Source organism: Amblyomma maculatum, chromosome 5, assembly GCF_055883805.1.
Source record: "Amblyomma maculatum isolate TAMU_Amacu chromosome 5, ASM5588380v1, whole genome shotgun sequence".
Lineage (NCBI taxonomy): Eukaryota > Metazoa > Arthropoda > Arachnida > Ixodida > Ixodidae > Amblyomma > Amblyomma maculatum.
This window is the reverse complement of record NC_139348.1, coordinates 107,672,622-107,685,730: the sequence shown is the minus strand read 5'-3', so window position 1 is coordinate 107,685,730 and position 13,109 is coordinate 107,672,622. Positions and strand designations below refer to the sequence as shown.

At 45.7% G+C, this 13,109-nt stretch overlaps 1 non-coding gene across 1 annotated transcript; it reads left to right on the top strand.

The window, feature by feature from the left end:
- Window positions 1-4,361: 4,361 nt before the first annotated feature.
- On the top strand, window positions 4,362-4,503 carry LOC146189162 (U4 spliceosomal RNA). The gene has a single exon (XR_014707758.1). It is a non-coding gene; the product is annotated as a U4 spliceosomal RNA (small nuclear RNA).
- The last annotated feature ends 8,606 nt before the right edge of the window (window positions 4,504-13,109 follow it).

Sequence of the window (13,109 nt, the reverse complement as noted above, 5' to 3'; positions counted from 1 at the left end):
GAATGGTGGTGCACAAAAATAAGGGTAGAAAACAAAAATAGGCAGTAAAATAAAGGCCTCATGTCCAACTGCCAAATGCTGAAGTTTTGCTCTCTAGTCCCTCTAGAAGTGGGGCTTCTTTGATATTTTATAAATTGTATTTCATCACTAATTCTTTTTACACATGACATATTGTATATGCACAGGCAGTAAAATTATTCGTGCAATTTATTCTTGCAGCAAATAGGAGAATAAATTTACTTGACATGGATACGGAACAGGAGTATATGCATTGATTAGCGCATCTCTCTTGCCACATGTTATGCAGTGCATGTGAAAAGTTCTTTTTCAACACCAGAAACGATGTTCCTGAGAAAATTATATTTCGTATAAAGCACCGGCCTCCAAGCAAGAAACAATCGAAAATCAGCACCATTGGCGCGTACTAAGTGCATGAACAAACAAAAAGAAATGAAACAAGCTTAGCAAAAATATGAGCTGCAGCTCTTCGCCGGTATTAGTGGCATGTGCAGCAGCAGTGGTTCTCAGTACGATTGTACGATTTTTCATCATGTTTTGCCCCTCCCTCATGATAATCTACACATTACAAAGCTGTCAAGTGCCGCTTGTGCTGAAGGTGTCTATCGCCCATGACGCAAACTGCCGCTGCAGCGTACCCCGAGCGTATACCATATGCAGCTGCAGTGGTGAGGGGGTTTGCAATTCTCTTATTATAAAGCAGGACTCAGGAGAAATACAACACGCAAAATATTTGCTAAACACAGAAGTAGCCGGCGATTTTATCGCCCTAGATTATTGCAGTACATGCAGTCACTGTACTGTTGTTTCGATATACCTACAGTTGCTAACCTACTTCAGAGCGGAGAAAAAAAAATAACCATAAGACACGTGGGATCCAACCCGCCAAATGCGCATGCTCATGTCGACAGTTATCAAATACGCGAAATATCCCCTCGATTGCCTTCCGTGCTAAAGCTGTTGATTTATTTCTAAGCACAAGCCCCTCAACTCTCCAATTCAAGTCCCCAGCTACGGAACAAATATTTATATGCACCAAATGTCCGTTCTTGCATCGCGAAATGTTCACAATGCCGTGACACTCGTAATCTTTCAGACTCATGCGTGACAAAACCGCACTCGATAACCCGCACGAGATAGGTCACGCGAGCGACATAGGAGCAGTTTCTCTTCATTTATTACACATACGAAAAATAAAATTTCGGTCCACATGGCTTACCTGTGTTTGGCGTTGACTTCATTCACGTTCGCACGAAGTTTTATCCTCGCCGACGATTCCTACACGAAATTTCTTACACGAAAAAAATGGCAATATAAAATGATGAAAAACGGCGCTGCACACGAAAAACTCGTTCCTACAACAGTATGCGCCGATTCGTAAACAAGAAGTTCTTCTGAACAAAAAAACTTAAAGAGCACAGCAGAATCTGCATTGGAGTACTAATGCAAAAGCACGGATGCTGCTGTTGGTTGCTTCTAGTTGCTCCCAGTTGCCTAATTCACTTGCTTTTTACTCATTTTAGTGTTTGGTACTTTCAAATGCCTTTTTCGGCTCTGCTTCCGGTTGCGTGACGTCACATCCTCTACGTCACATAAGTCAATTGTTTATTCATTTCAGTCTTTGGTACTTTCAAATTGCGCGCTAATCCCTTCCTATGCCCTTTTTCGGCTCTACTTACGGTTGCGTGACGTCACCCTAATTGACTGCCTAAATAACTACTTTAGTCTTTGATACTTTGAAATTGCGCGCCAATCCCTTTCTAGACCCTCTTTTGACTCGACTTCAGGTCGCGTGACGTCACATCCTTGACGTCACCTTAATTGACTGATTTAGTTAACTATTTTAGTATTTGACACATTCAAATGTGGCGCCAAGCCATTGGCTAATGAGACCGTTTTTGCCTTTACTGTTTAGTTTTTTTTTGCCTCTATATACCTAATTAACCTATTGGCCTAATTATTTTTTCGCACATATTACGTCACCCTCTATCGATTGACACCACTCATTAACATCTACGACTTCTCAATTACTCACAACTTCTGCGGACACGATTTCGCGTGTTTGCCTCTAATTAATTACTAGTTTCCTTATTGGCCTAATTATTATTTCCGACACAACGTTACGTCACCCTCTATCGATTGACACCACTTCTCAGTTACTCAAAACTGCTACAGACAACTTTTACAGTTCTTGCCTGTAATTAATTACCTAATTATCCTTTTGGCCTAATTATATTTTCGGCAGCAACATTACGTCAGCCTCTATCGATTGATACCACTCATTAACTCAATTACTCGCAACTGATGTTGTTCCTAGGCGGACTCTGAATGTGCGATTTGTCAGGAAGTCGCTCAAGCAGTTCAGCATCCGCGCTGACAACAGCGGTGAGCCGCCCAAAAGAACGACCGAAAGGATGGAGTCGATCGTCCGTGCCGAACGCAGAAATGACGCACACGTTTTAGTAAACAACAATATTCATTGGGGTACACCCGTAAATCTTTCTTGGATGGATGGATAGATGGAGGACGAGAGTGGTGCTGTCAAAATGTTTGACAGCGCCATTCCCGTCAACAGGCTGAACTCCATTGTTAAAGGGCCACTGTCCAGGGAAGGGCCTTTTAAGCAAAGGAGCCCAGTGTTTCGACCTGGTATACATAGATAGTCTGTGCTACAGTGACAGGCGCGCCGCAAAGCAACGAAGATACAAATCAAAGCTCTCTCATGCTCTCCTTCGGGAAGTCAGCTTCCCCGTTTCCTGCGCTGGCCCGTCGAGCCACAGTTATGACGTACTTCCCGAGAACGACGTCCATTGGTCCGTCTCGATGACCTACGGGAGAGGGATGGGTGTCTACCACTCGCTGCGTGCTTTTCCCTCGCCACGGGCAGACTGAATCCAACGGTGCGCGCTCCCTCGACCGTTGTTTTTTTTCTTTTTTTTTTGTTTCGCGCTCGCGGAGTGCCACGCCCCACCTCCCGCCAAACGCGGAGGAGAAATGGGAATTTGTCTTGCGGATGCTAGACGACCTCGGGCAGGAGAGTGAAAAGCCTTTGCGAGGGAACGGAAGGAGAGAAGCATGACAGAATCGGGCGATTGGGGTGGCTGTAACTGCGTTATTAGTTACTCTTCAAAAACATTTTGCGGCCTTGCGTTCTAGGGGCGAAGTCTCACAGTCACCGGGGAAGAAAATATTTTCGACCGGAGGGTGGACAGTGGGCATGTCATAACGCCCGCGAGATTCAAACATAAAAACCCTGCGGACCAATAAAAGAGCGATTATTGAGTTAATACGCACCGTTTCTCGTTCGTACCTTGACATTACTGATAGTATTAAGACAAGTGATTTCAGTTTTTGAGAAAGCAGCCTGAAATATAGCAGTGGTCTTTCGTGTTAGGTGTATTTTGCTGAGATTCAGGTACACAACAAACGGTCCAACTGAATTGCGCCGTATTATTGTTCTGTTTGTTATAGTGAAATTTCGACATTGTTAGGGCCAAAATCATTTCCTAAATAGTTCGTGTGCATAAATTGTTGACTATACGGCGTTTCCCTGCTTCAAGACGTCAGTCAAAAGAAAGCACTGTTTCTAGGCTCCGACCAAGTTTGAACATTGAAAAGTACAAAAACGCGGTGTAGCACAGTAAAACTTTCAATATTTAACAAAATGGTTACAATCTACAAGCTAGCTAAATTTGTTTCAGTTCTGTGAATTTTATTACCAGCTATTAACGCGCCATTTTGCCATTTTCGCACTTATCGGCACCAGTTCTAATTAAATACTCATTTCAACTGAAACAAATAGTTGTCAGGGCCAAGATTGATGCTTCGACTAAACGCTGTAGAAGTGGTTTTCTTTTAGAAGCAGTAGTTTTTGTAAAAACCTGGGCAAAAGCAAGCAAGTCGAACAAAAAATATCGTTTTAGCTCTTCATTATTTTGCTCACTGCCGTTACAAAAACGTGAATAGTGTTTATCAACGCATATCCACAGAAAGAAGATAAAATTGTCTTTACAGTCAACTAAACATCATTCTTCTAGCTTAAGCGTAACAGCCACGGCGCTCGCACAAACATACTGAAAAACCGCTGCTGACCGCCGCTAGCGTGGACCGGTGCACAAACGCCGTTTGGGTAATAGTTCGGCTTAATAACTAAAACTAACCTCGCCTGCTGCGCTGCCGCAAATAAACATTCTTTGCAAGCGGTACGCAAAAGTCGTCTCGCTTGAAGGCATCATCTCTATTGTTCAAATAATATGAGTTGCGACTACTGATACAACCAATGTGATTCGCCTGTGTCAGAGGGATGCAGAGCAGGACCTCCTTAAACTGTCTGCTTGAGAATTAGCTTTGCGCAGAGGCAGTGTCGCATCCCATGAAGTCTCGACTGAGGAGCGACTATTGCTAGTTGAAAACTTATACCAATACCCCGTCTGGACGACGTGAAATACCGTCGGCCAAGGCAATTTTTGATTGGCCCTACGGGGGCCTCGTAACCCAATATAAAGAAAGACGCACGATTACTGCCTGTTATATAATCGAGTCTATGTATTGCAATGGGTGGTACCGGTCTTGAACTATGTCTAGCGGATCAGCACACCACGAGCTGCCAACAAGGTAGTTCCAAGTTTTTCTGGTTACGTCGAAGCGGTCGCCTGCGATTGTGTGGCCTCATCTTCGTGAGTAGCCGCATACTCATGACGTTATTGGCAAAGGCGAGCAGCTCGTTCTGGGCCATTTGACATCCGGCGGTCGAACATCGGCCATCCACTTTTTCTCCCGAAGTCGCCCCTTGGATGTCGACGGACCATCCGATACAGGCCTGCGGAACATGCACAGTTCTTCCGGCGGACGTCTGAGCAAGGACGTAACGGTTAATTCTCGCACATTTCACAGTAGCATGCATACCTATAGCCGATCCATGTGGTTTTTACAAGCATCTGCTTACAAAGCAGTGGCAGGTCACTGTTTCTATTAAAAGAAACAACCCGTAAGTGAAATTAAAGATTTATTTCGCGAGAGGAACGTGTTTCATCCGATGTGTTGTTGCGGTTCTGAGCGATCGTTCCGGCAATTGCCTCACCCACGACATCGCAGCCCTTTGAGTCGGAGACTTGACTCTTCACTGCGGCTAGAAACAAATCGAAAAGAGCACACATAATATTTATTTTGTTGCGCAAAACAACACTTGCACAGCCAATCACAAGACAGAATCATGGAATAAAATGAATGTTAATGTCTACAAAGGCAACAATTGCAGTACAGCTGGATGCAGTGTGAAAGCATGCGATTTTAACCAGAGATCTGTACTGAACGTTGCAACGCTAAACGCAATCCGTAGAATGTTTCTATATGGGTTAAACCAATCGCTTATTCGTGATGACATTTGGCACACAGGTAGCATACAACTGTCTATCGTTTTTAATATCAGTTTTGATGATTTTCTGGTTCTACCAGGATTCGAATTCCGTGCCGTCCGCAGTATCGGCGGACGGCGGCCCAGATAACGAGGCTCTATGAGTCACCGATGATGCTGATGGGTGGCCGGCAAGGCCCGAAGACGCTCAGACTGACCCGGAGTTTCAAACGGGCTGTGGCGGCCGTGTTTTGGTGGAGGCAAAACGGAGAGGCCTCCATGTGTTGTGCGATGTCCCCGACACTGCAGGACCGGGAAACTTAAGGGTCTTCACCTTTGCGGCGGAGGATCCTTTGCCACCTGTGTTTTAATATCAGTTGTGCATGCCTTCATTGTTCTCGCCGCCACTTTCCTTCCTTCCTTCCTTCCTTCCTTCCTTCCTTCCTTCCTTCCTTCCTTCCTTCCTTCCTTCCTTCCTTCCTTCCTTCCTTCCTTCCTTCCTTCCTTCCTTCCTTCCTTCCTTCCTTCCTTCCTTCCTTCCTTCCTTCCTTCCTTCCTTCCTTCCTTCCTTCCTTCCTTCCTTCCTTCCTTCCTTCCTTCCTTCCTTCCTTCCTTCCTTCCTTCCTTCCTTCCTTCCTTCCTTCCTTCCTTCCTTCCTTCCTTCCTTCCTTCCTTCCTTCCTTCCTTCCTTCCTTCCTTCCTTCCTTCCTTCCTTCCTTCCTTCCTTCCTTCCTTCCTTCCTTCCTTCCTTCCTTCCTTCCTTCCTTCCTTCCTTCCTTCCTTCCTTCCTTCCTTCCTTCCTTCCTTCCTTCCTTCCTTCCTTCCTTCCTTCCTTCCTTCCTTCCTTCCTTCCTTCCTTCCTTCCTTCCTTCCTTCCTTCCTTTCGTGCTTTCTTTTGATTCTCCTCTGTCCGCACGAAGCAGAGCTGGTGGTTCAGCTATGGACCCTTTGCAAAACTCTAGAAGTCAGCTTCTCTGCACAGCAAAAGCCCCTTCACCATGGCGGCCAAATCTGTTTAGAGGGCCGAAGTTGGGTGCAGTGCATGAGTTGTCCATGTGACAATAATGGCCACGCCCATTTTCTGCATCCCTCTGCCTGTTGTCGCTGCCGCAATTATAATATTAAGGGGCCATCGACGAAGCCAGCTCCTCGCAAGTGCCATTCATATCGCCGGTTTTAAAAAGCGAATGAATTCTGCTCCTCAGGTTCGTTTATCGTTTATGACATTAGGCTTGACACAGAAGTATTCTACGCTGCGCTCAACTTCTGCCCCATGTTTGGCCGCTATGATGAAGGGGTCTTTGCTGTCCAGAGAAGCTGACTTCGAGTTTTGCATTCCTTCCTAGAATCGCGACAACATATCAGTGCACGTTAGAGATCCCCAGGGGTCGAAATTAATCCGTAACACTTCTTCACTAAGGCACCTCTCTTCTTCCCCTCCCACCTTGCTCCCTTCCCATAAGGCTTGGGTAAGGTGTACACAAAAAGTGCGATGCTAGGGCCTTTTCTTTCCTGTAAGCCAATTTACATTGACGCTATTTTAAATGATGTGAGCTGTCTTTTTTTTTCTTTTCGCCCCACAGAATGGAGATCCTTGCGACTCATTTGCCTTCGTACACGACGCACTTCCGCTGCAGCATCTTAGACAAGATGCACTACAGTTTTCGCTACTCCGAGTGCCTCTTCTGGAATCGGTGAAGTCGACGTGTTCCATCTGTGGGGGCTGCCTTCGACTATGCGGCTATTTCTTCTGCGGCGACTCCTTTATTATGTATAGCTCTTACCATTATCGCTTACGTAAGTCGAGCGATAAGCCTATGAGAACTATCGCCACGCATTATTAGCTGTGCTGGGACCTCTACCTTCATGACATTCCTTTTGGTGTGCATTAATTAGGTTGTGCACTTTTGGATAAATTAGGTTCACTATTTTATTATCCTGCACTGTTTCTTAAATTATCTAAGCAGACAAAAAGAAAAAAAAAACGCTGCACCACTGATTTCAAGTAAATTCGACTGACGCTTTTGTCAGCCCTGTCCACATGTTCTCCTTACGTGTCATGTTCGGGTTTAATTTCGTATAACGTCCTTGTCATTCACGCGAACGAAACGCTTTTAGCAAAAATATTGACTGCTGCGCGCACGTTTGGTTATATATGCCACGTGGGCACGTGTAAACTTAAACTCTTACGCACTGTAAAAGACAAGAGTGGCACGCACTAAATAAGGAAGCTGCATATTACGCAACTAATTGACGGAGATGAAAATTCATCAAACGCGCTTACACCTAAATTCTATAAAAAGCATTCATTACTCAGGCCTCCGGCAGGAACACGTGGCAATATAAAAATTCGAAGTTGATCAGTTTAAAGCATTAAGCAAACATTAATATTTCCGCCGCGATGACTCAGTGCTGAGAGCTCCTAAACTGCTGATCCCGAGAACACGGTTTACATCCAGGCCGCGGCGGCTTTCTTTTGATGGAGGTGAAAAGCGAAGCGTCCAAGCGATGTTAGTGCATGTCAACGTTACTTACGTTACTGTACACGTTTAAAGAACCCACGATGGTCGAAATTACTTGCGCTTTTCATTACAGTGGCTCTTATATCCTACGTTGCTCTGAAATATGTTACACTAGCTGTTGCAGAAGTGTTTCGTGTATCCGACATACATCCGCGCACGCCACATCCCTTCGTAATTACGTCCATTAAAACGATGCAAAGGTTTACTTGAAGGCAGTTATTAGAACAAGAAACGAAATGCGCGCAGATAACCTCAGTGCAGATAGCAGTGTTTAGAACATATATCGTGTCGCCGAACGTGGATGTGGTCGGGGATTGTCTGCACCATCGTTTGCTACAATGACCAGTTGTGTTTCGCTTCTTAGCGGTGCCATTTGTGGACTTATCTTCTTACCGTTTGAAAGGCTGCTTCAGTACGCCAATGTAGAGCATGCATCAGCATCTCGAACTACACGAGGAGCTTGCGCGATTTGGGGAAACACCCGGCGGCCTACCTGGGTGTAATTTGCGTGGCTTTACGAGATACATAAAAAATTACAAGGGTTCAACGCTGCTGAACGACTCCGCGGTGGTGCAGTGGTTACGACGCCCGACTACTGTTCCCAAGGACGCGGGATCGAATCCCGGTCTCGGCGGCCGCTTTTCGATGGAGGCGAAAAGCAAGGCGCGTGTGCTGTGCGATGTCAGTGGACTAAAAGAATTCCAGGTGGTCGAAATTTCCGGAGTCCTCCACTACGGTGTCTCTCATAGCCTAAGTTGCTTTGGGACATTAAACCTCACAAATCAAATCAATCAAATCAAATATTGAGCGAAAGCATAAGCTGTGGGTGACCGAGCGTTCTTCTTACTCAGCCCACATATAAATCCCCGCCTTAACCAAGCCGTATGATTAGTGGCCTATAGGGGTAACGTGAAACGAGAGACGCAAGTTAGCAGCTCCTGCCGACCGCTTGAGTTGGTAGTACCCTAGTGTCACGTGGGGTGTGACGTCATAGCGTCACGTGGGTAAGACGTGGCTACCGGCCGCGCTACGCTGAAGGCTCGAAACCTAGAGTAGTATTGCTTTCGCAATAAAACAGACTGCCTTTGAAACGACGTAGCGTACTTGTCACTCTTTATCAAAGCACTATAGCCAACTTTTCGCGACCGGCTGAGTGAAAGTAATTACGCTTTTCTGCATGTACCCCCAAACGTTTCGAGGTTTTTCCAAAATACTTCGCGTTTCAAATGAAGTTTCATACTTTACAGATCTGTTGTACGATGCTACTGCGCATGCGCGAACTTTCATCGGCCGCCATATTTGCCGGGATGCCAGGCGAAAATGGGAGAGATCGTTGCGCGGGCCTTTCCACCAAGCTCTCTTTATCCACGCGACGAACTGCTGCAGAATAGTTACGTGCATTGCTAGCATTTTCTACACCCTCAGAAATGCACGCATTGTATTGTCCCCGCCTCCCCTTGCTCGACCATAGGCTCCTTCGTAAAGGAGGCTATGCCCAAGCGAAATTGACAGGTCCAGTTTTGCCAGCGTTGTCATGTGTTAATCCGTGGGGAGGAGGCTGGCCACTGTGTGCGACAGATGACTCGCGCGTCTCTGCACAGGATAGGCGAGACCAGCCCTACACTCAACTACTGCTTGGAAAATAAGCCCCTAGCACTACTTTGAGCAGTAACTAGCCCTGTCCATGTCTATATGCGGGGTGACAAAACTCACTCCCTTTTTACACTGCTTACAGAATGGCTAGAGATAGGATCGGATATTCAATGAGAAAACAAAAAAGGATGTGAGGGTTGTAAAGTTCATCTGCCGGTTTCAGTGATGTGGTATAGTTAAAATATAAATATGATTTATCACATAACGACACTCGCACCAATGCAGAAAGCCAGAACTAACAGGATGAGAGCTCGGCTCTAGAGAAAATCTGCCGATACGCATGAGAGCATGTATAATTCTCCAGAGGCTCAACTTTCACAGACCAAACTTTCAGAGTGATTGGTGACAATCCGGAAGGAAATTATACTTAAATTTATTCTAGACAAAGCTCAGGGCTGTGGCTGCATGAGGGTCCGCATCTGCAGCTGGGGCGACCTGGTCCAATCAGGATCATGCGCACTACAATAGGGAATAGGCCAGTCATCCATCCTTGACTTTTGATTCTCTTTTTGGTCAGTGATGCTGCGAAGATTATTCTTGAAAAGATAGGTGAAGTGGAAGAAAGTATGTTTCATCTCCCATTAATGGACTATGCAGTCGTTCATAAAAAGCAGGATAAGCAAGTGGTAACGTCCATCTTGTAAGCCTTATAGGGACCGGACAGCTGAACGGGTGGCGCCGCCTCTCGGCGCAGCGCTCAATCGCCGGAATGCGCCGGCCGCCGGCGCATTGCCAGCGCATTGGAGCATACTGTTTTGTTTGTCATTGGTTTGTGTGGAAATTGGAAATCCTAAGGTTTAGATGACGTTGTGCGTGAATATATCCTCAAGAGAACAGAAAGTTGGGCTAGTTGTGTGAATATGTCCAGTGAAATGAAGTCTGGCCAAACAAGGCTGGCGAAACGTGGTGCGTTGTTGGCTCCACTGGCAGCTACGCAAACTCGTCGGACGTTTTCAAGTCGATTCATTTCTACGGGTTTCCACAGAAGCATGAGTGGCGGGTGGCCTAAGCATGGTTCTTTGAAAGGCAAAGGCACGAATCTACATATTTGGTTACTGTGTGGTCATGGAAAGTGACGAATTTTTAAAATTCCACTTGCTACCGGATGCTCTGTGCCTTCTGTTCCCCAGGAGGGACGGCACGAGAGTCTCGGAGTCGAAGCCGCACTCCTTCATCTGTAGTCACTTTATTGACAATTGGAAATTGAAGTAACCCAACAGCGTAAGTTACAACGCTAGCATTTCCCCGCCTGTGTTCAAGAAAACCCCAGCACGGAAAAGGAAAAGGCAGCTCCACCATCGTCGTTCGGGCTGCGTTACGATCTTCAGTGATGGGCAGAGACAATGTTTGTGCAGATACTTTCACTGACATAGTCCAAGATAATTTACTTTTTTCTCTTAACAGAAAGAGCAGATAGGAGGCAGATAGGAGACATGGAATTCCTATTACCATGATCTTGTCATTTTTCCTCTTTTCGTTTGTCAACCAATGAAAATGCGCTGAGAGCTCTGCGTTGATACTCTTAGAATTTGTTAACATTTGTTTGTGGCATGTCCGTTTCGCCTAATAAACTCACTCATTTCACAGCTCAATCAATACCACATGGTCACAAAATCTGCTATCGGCTTCATATAAAAGTCGAACAAGAAAAAAAAATACAATTTAATTTATGAAAACGAGCATAAACATAGCATTTTTTTTTAATTTCGAAGGCCGTGTAGCAGTTTTTTATTTTCGCATTCACGTTGCACCTGACACGGCTTTACGCGCTTTCTCAGCAGCGCTCAGTTCCTGGCCCGCCTAAATACATGTGTTTTTTATTGACGTTTTAGTGAACGTGAGATTTCCCGATTGTGGCGTAGCAAGACAAAACCGTTTTACCTCTCTCAGAAATTGCTTCTATGGCCGATGGAAACAGATTTAGCGGCAGTCCGGCAAGCTGCAGTGACAAGGTTGTAAAAGGAATGACTTTCAGTTATCCGGATTCCTTTACGTGCAAATAGAAAACTACATACATGGTCGTGTCCACTCACACTCATCAGGTATCGAGGTCAGCTAGGTATTGGCCCCGCAAGTTCGTGGTACGCTGAGAAAGTAGACCACCTTAGCGAACGAGCCATCAGAGGGGATTCATTTAACAATAGAACGCTCTCTTAGTTGTCGGTGGCTTATCTTACAACACATCATACTGTGTTTTTTTTTTCGATTGTATTTAACAGTTTGACAGTATTGGACTATTGCCTTCAGATGTTCAAGGCGGGTGCGGTCGACGCATTGAACTTCCTGCGCTGAGAGAACGCTAGCAGTAATTTTTTTTTCTTTTCGCAACCTCCGCAGCATGTCGGGAGAAAGGCATGTATAGTATAATATTTTCTAAGTCAATTATATGTACCAGCTCCGACGGGTTCAACAAGAGTATTGTCGTATATGTAAAAATGATGCTGAGGTGGCATTATTCATTTGGCTTATACTATGATTAGGTTTGATAGTATCAGGGCCGGGTTCAGTGAGCTATTGTAGCGTAATTGTGCAGGAAGTCGTGGAAGTATGTGTGTTTGTTATTCCAACCATAAATAGGATCCTACCTTTGTCTTGCTTGTTTATTTTTCTCCTTTTACAGCTCTCGTTGCAAGGTTGAAACTGGAATGTCATTTGCTATTATTCTACTCTGAATCGTTTGAGCCTAGCTATTACCAAAAAAGACAGGTGCAGCATCTTTTTCATTTTACATGAACGCTGACCATTACAACTACCACTACTACGGCGCCACGGCTCGGCGGTATTTGATCTTCAGGCAGGTTTCGACTAGACCTAATATAAGATGGACGCGCAGTGCAGGCGCAATTCCCGTCTTCGAAGTTGCCTTAACAAGTGCCTAACGAAGGTGTTCCTAGCGCATGGTGAAATCACGCGCGCGGCATTTTCGAGTATATAACAGCAAATACCATGCGCCGGGCAATTTCAAAAAAAAAAAAAAAAAGCACGCCCTGCCGAGAACGGCCTTTTTCTTTTTCAAGATTTCCCGGTTAAAAAATACTCCTTGCGATTACTCAAAGCAGCTCAAACCTCTCAAAGCCACACCGCAAAACGACGGGTTCGACATGCTCAAAAACGCCTCGCAGAACGGAAACGACTGCGCCGCTCAGCTGGTGACGCGAGCTGGCCGCGAGCGCCGCTCCTACATTTCATGCCTCTCGTAGGTGGCGCTGCTCTCAGCACTACGATGCGTGCTCGGCTCGCGCTGGGGCACGGCCGGTCTCGAGAGAGAGCGCGCGCTCCCCCTCGAGACGGGCCGTGGCTGGGGTAAACTTTGGTGCGATTGCAGCGCAGTCATACCAACAAAATGTTAAAATTATTGTTACCACTTGAAATATTTTAACCAGGTAAGCAAAATAGGCAAGTCAGGAGTGACGTCGACTGCTAATATGCTCTTTGGCACCGTGAAAGCGGGCGATGCGGCTGTGCCGGTTGTTTTGCTTGTCGCGCTACTAAATGCTGCTTAAATGAAGAAGTTTTGGTCTGAAGATGCATTACATCATTTCCCGATGGGCACAGTGGTCGAA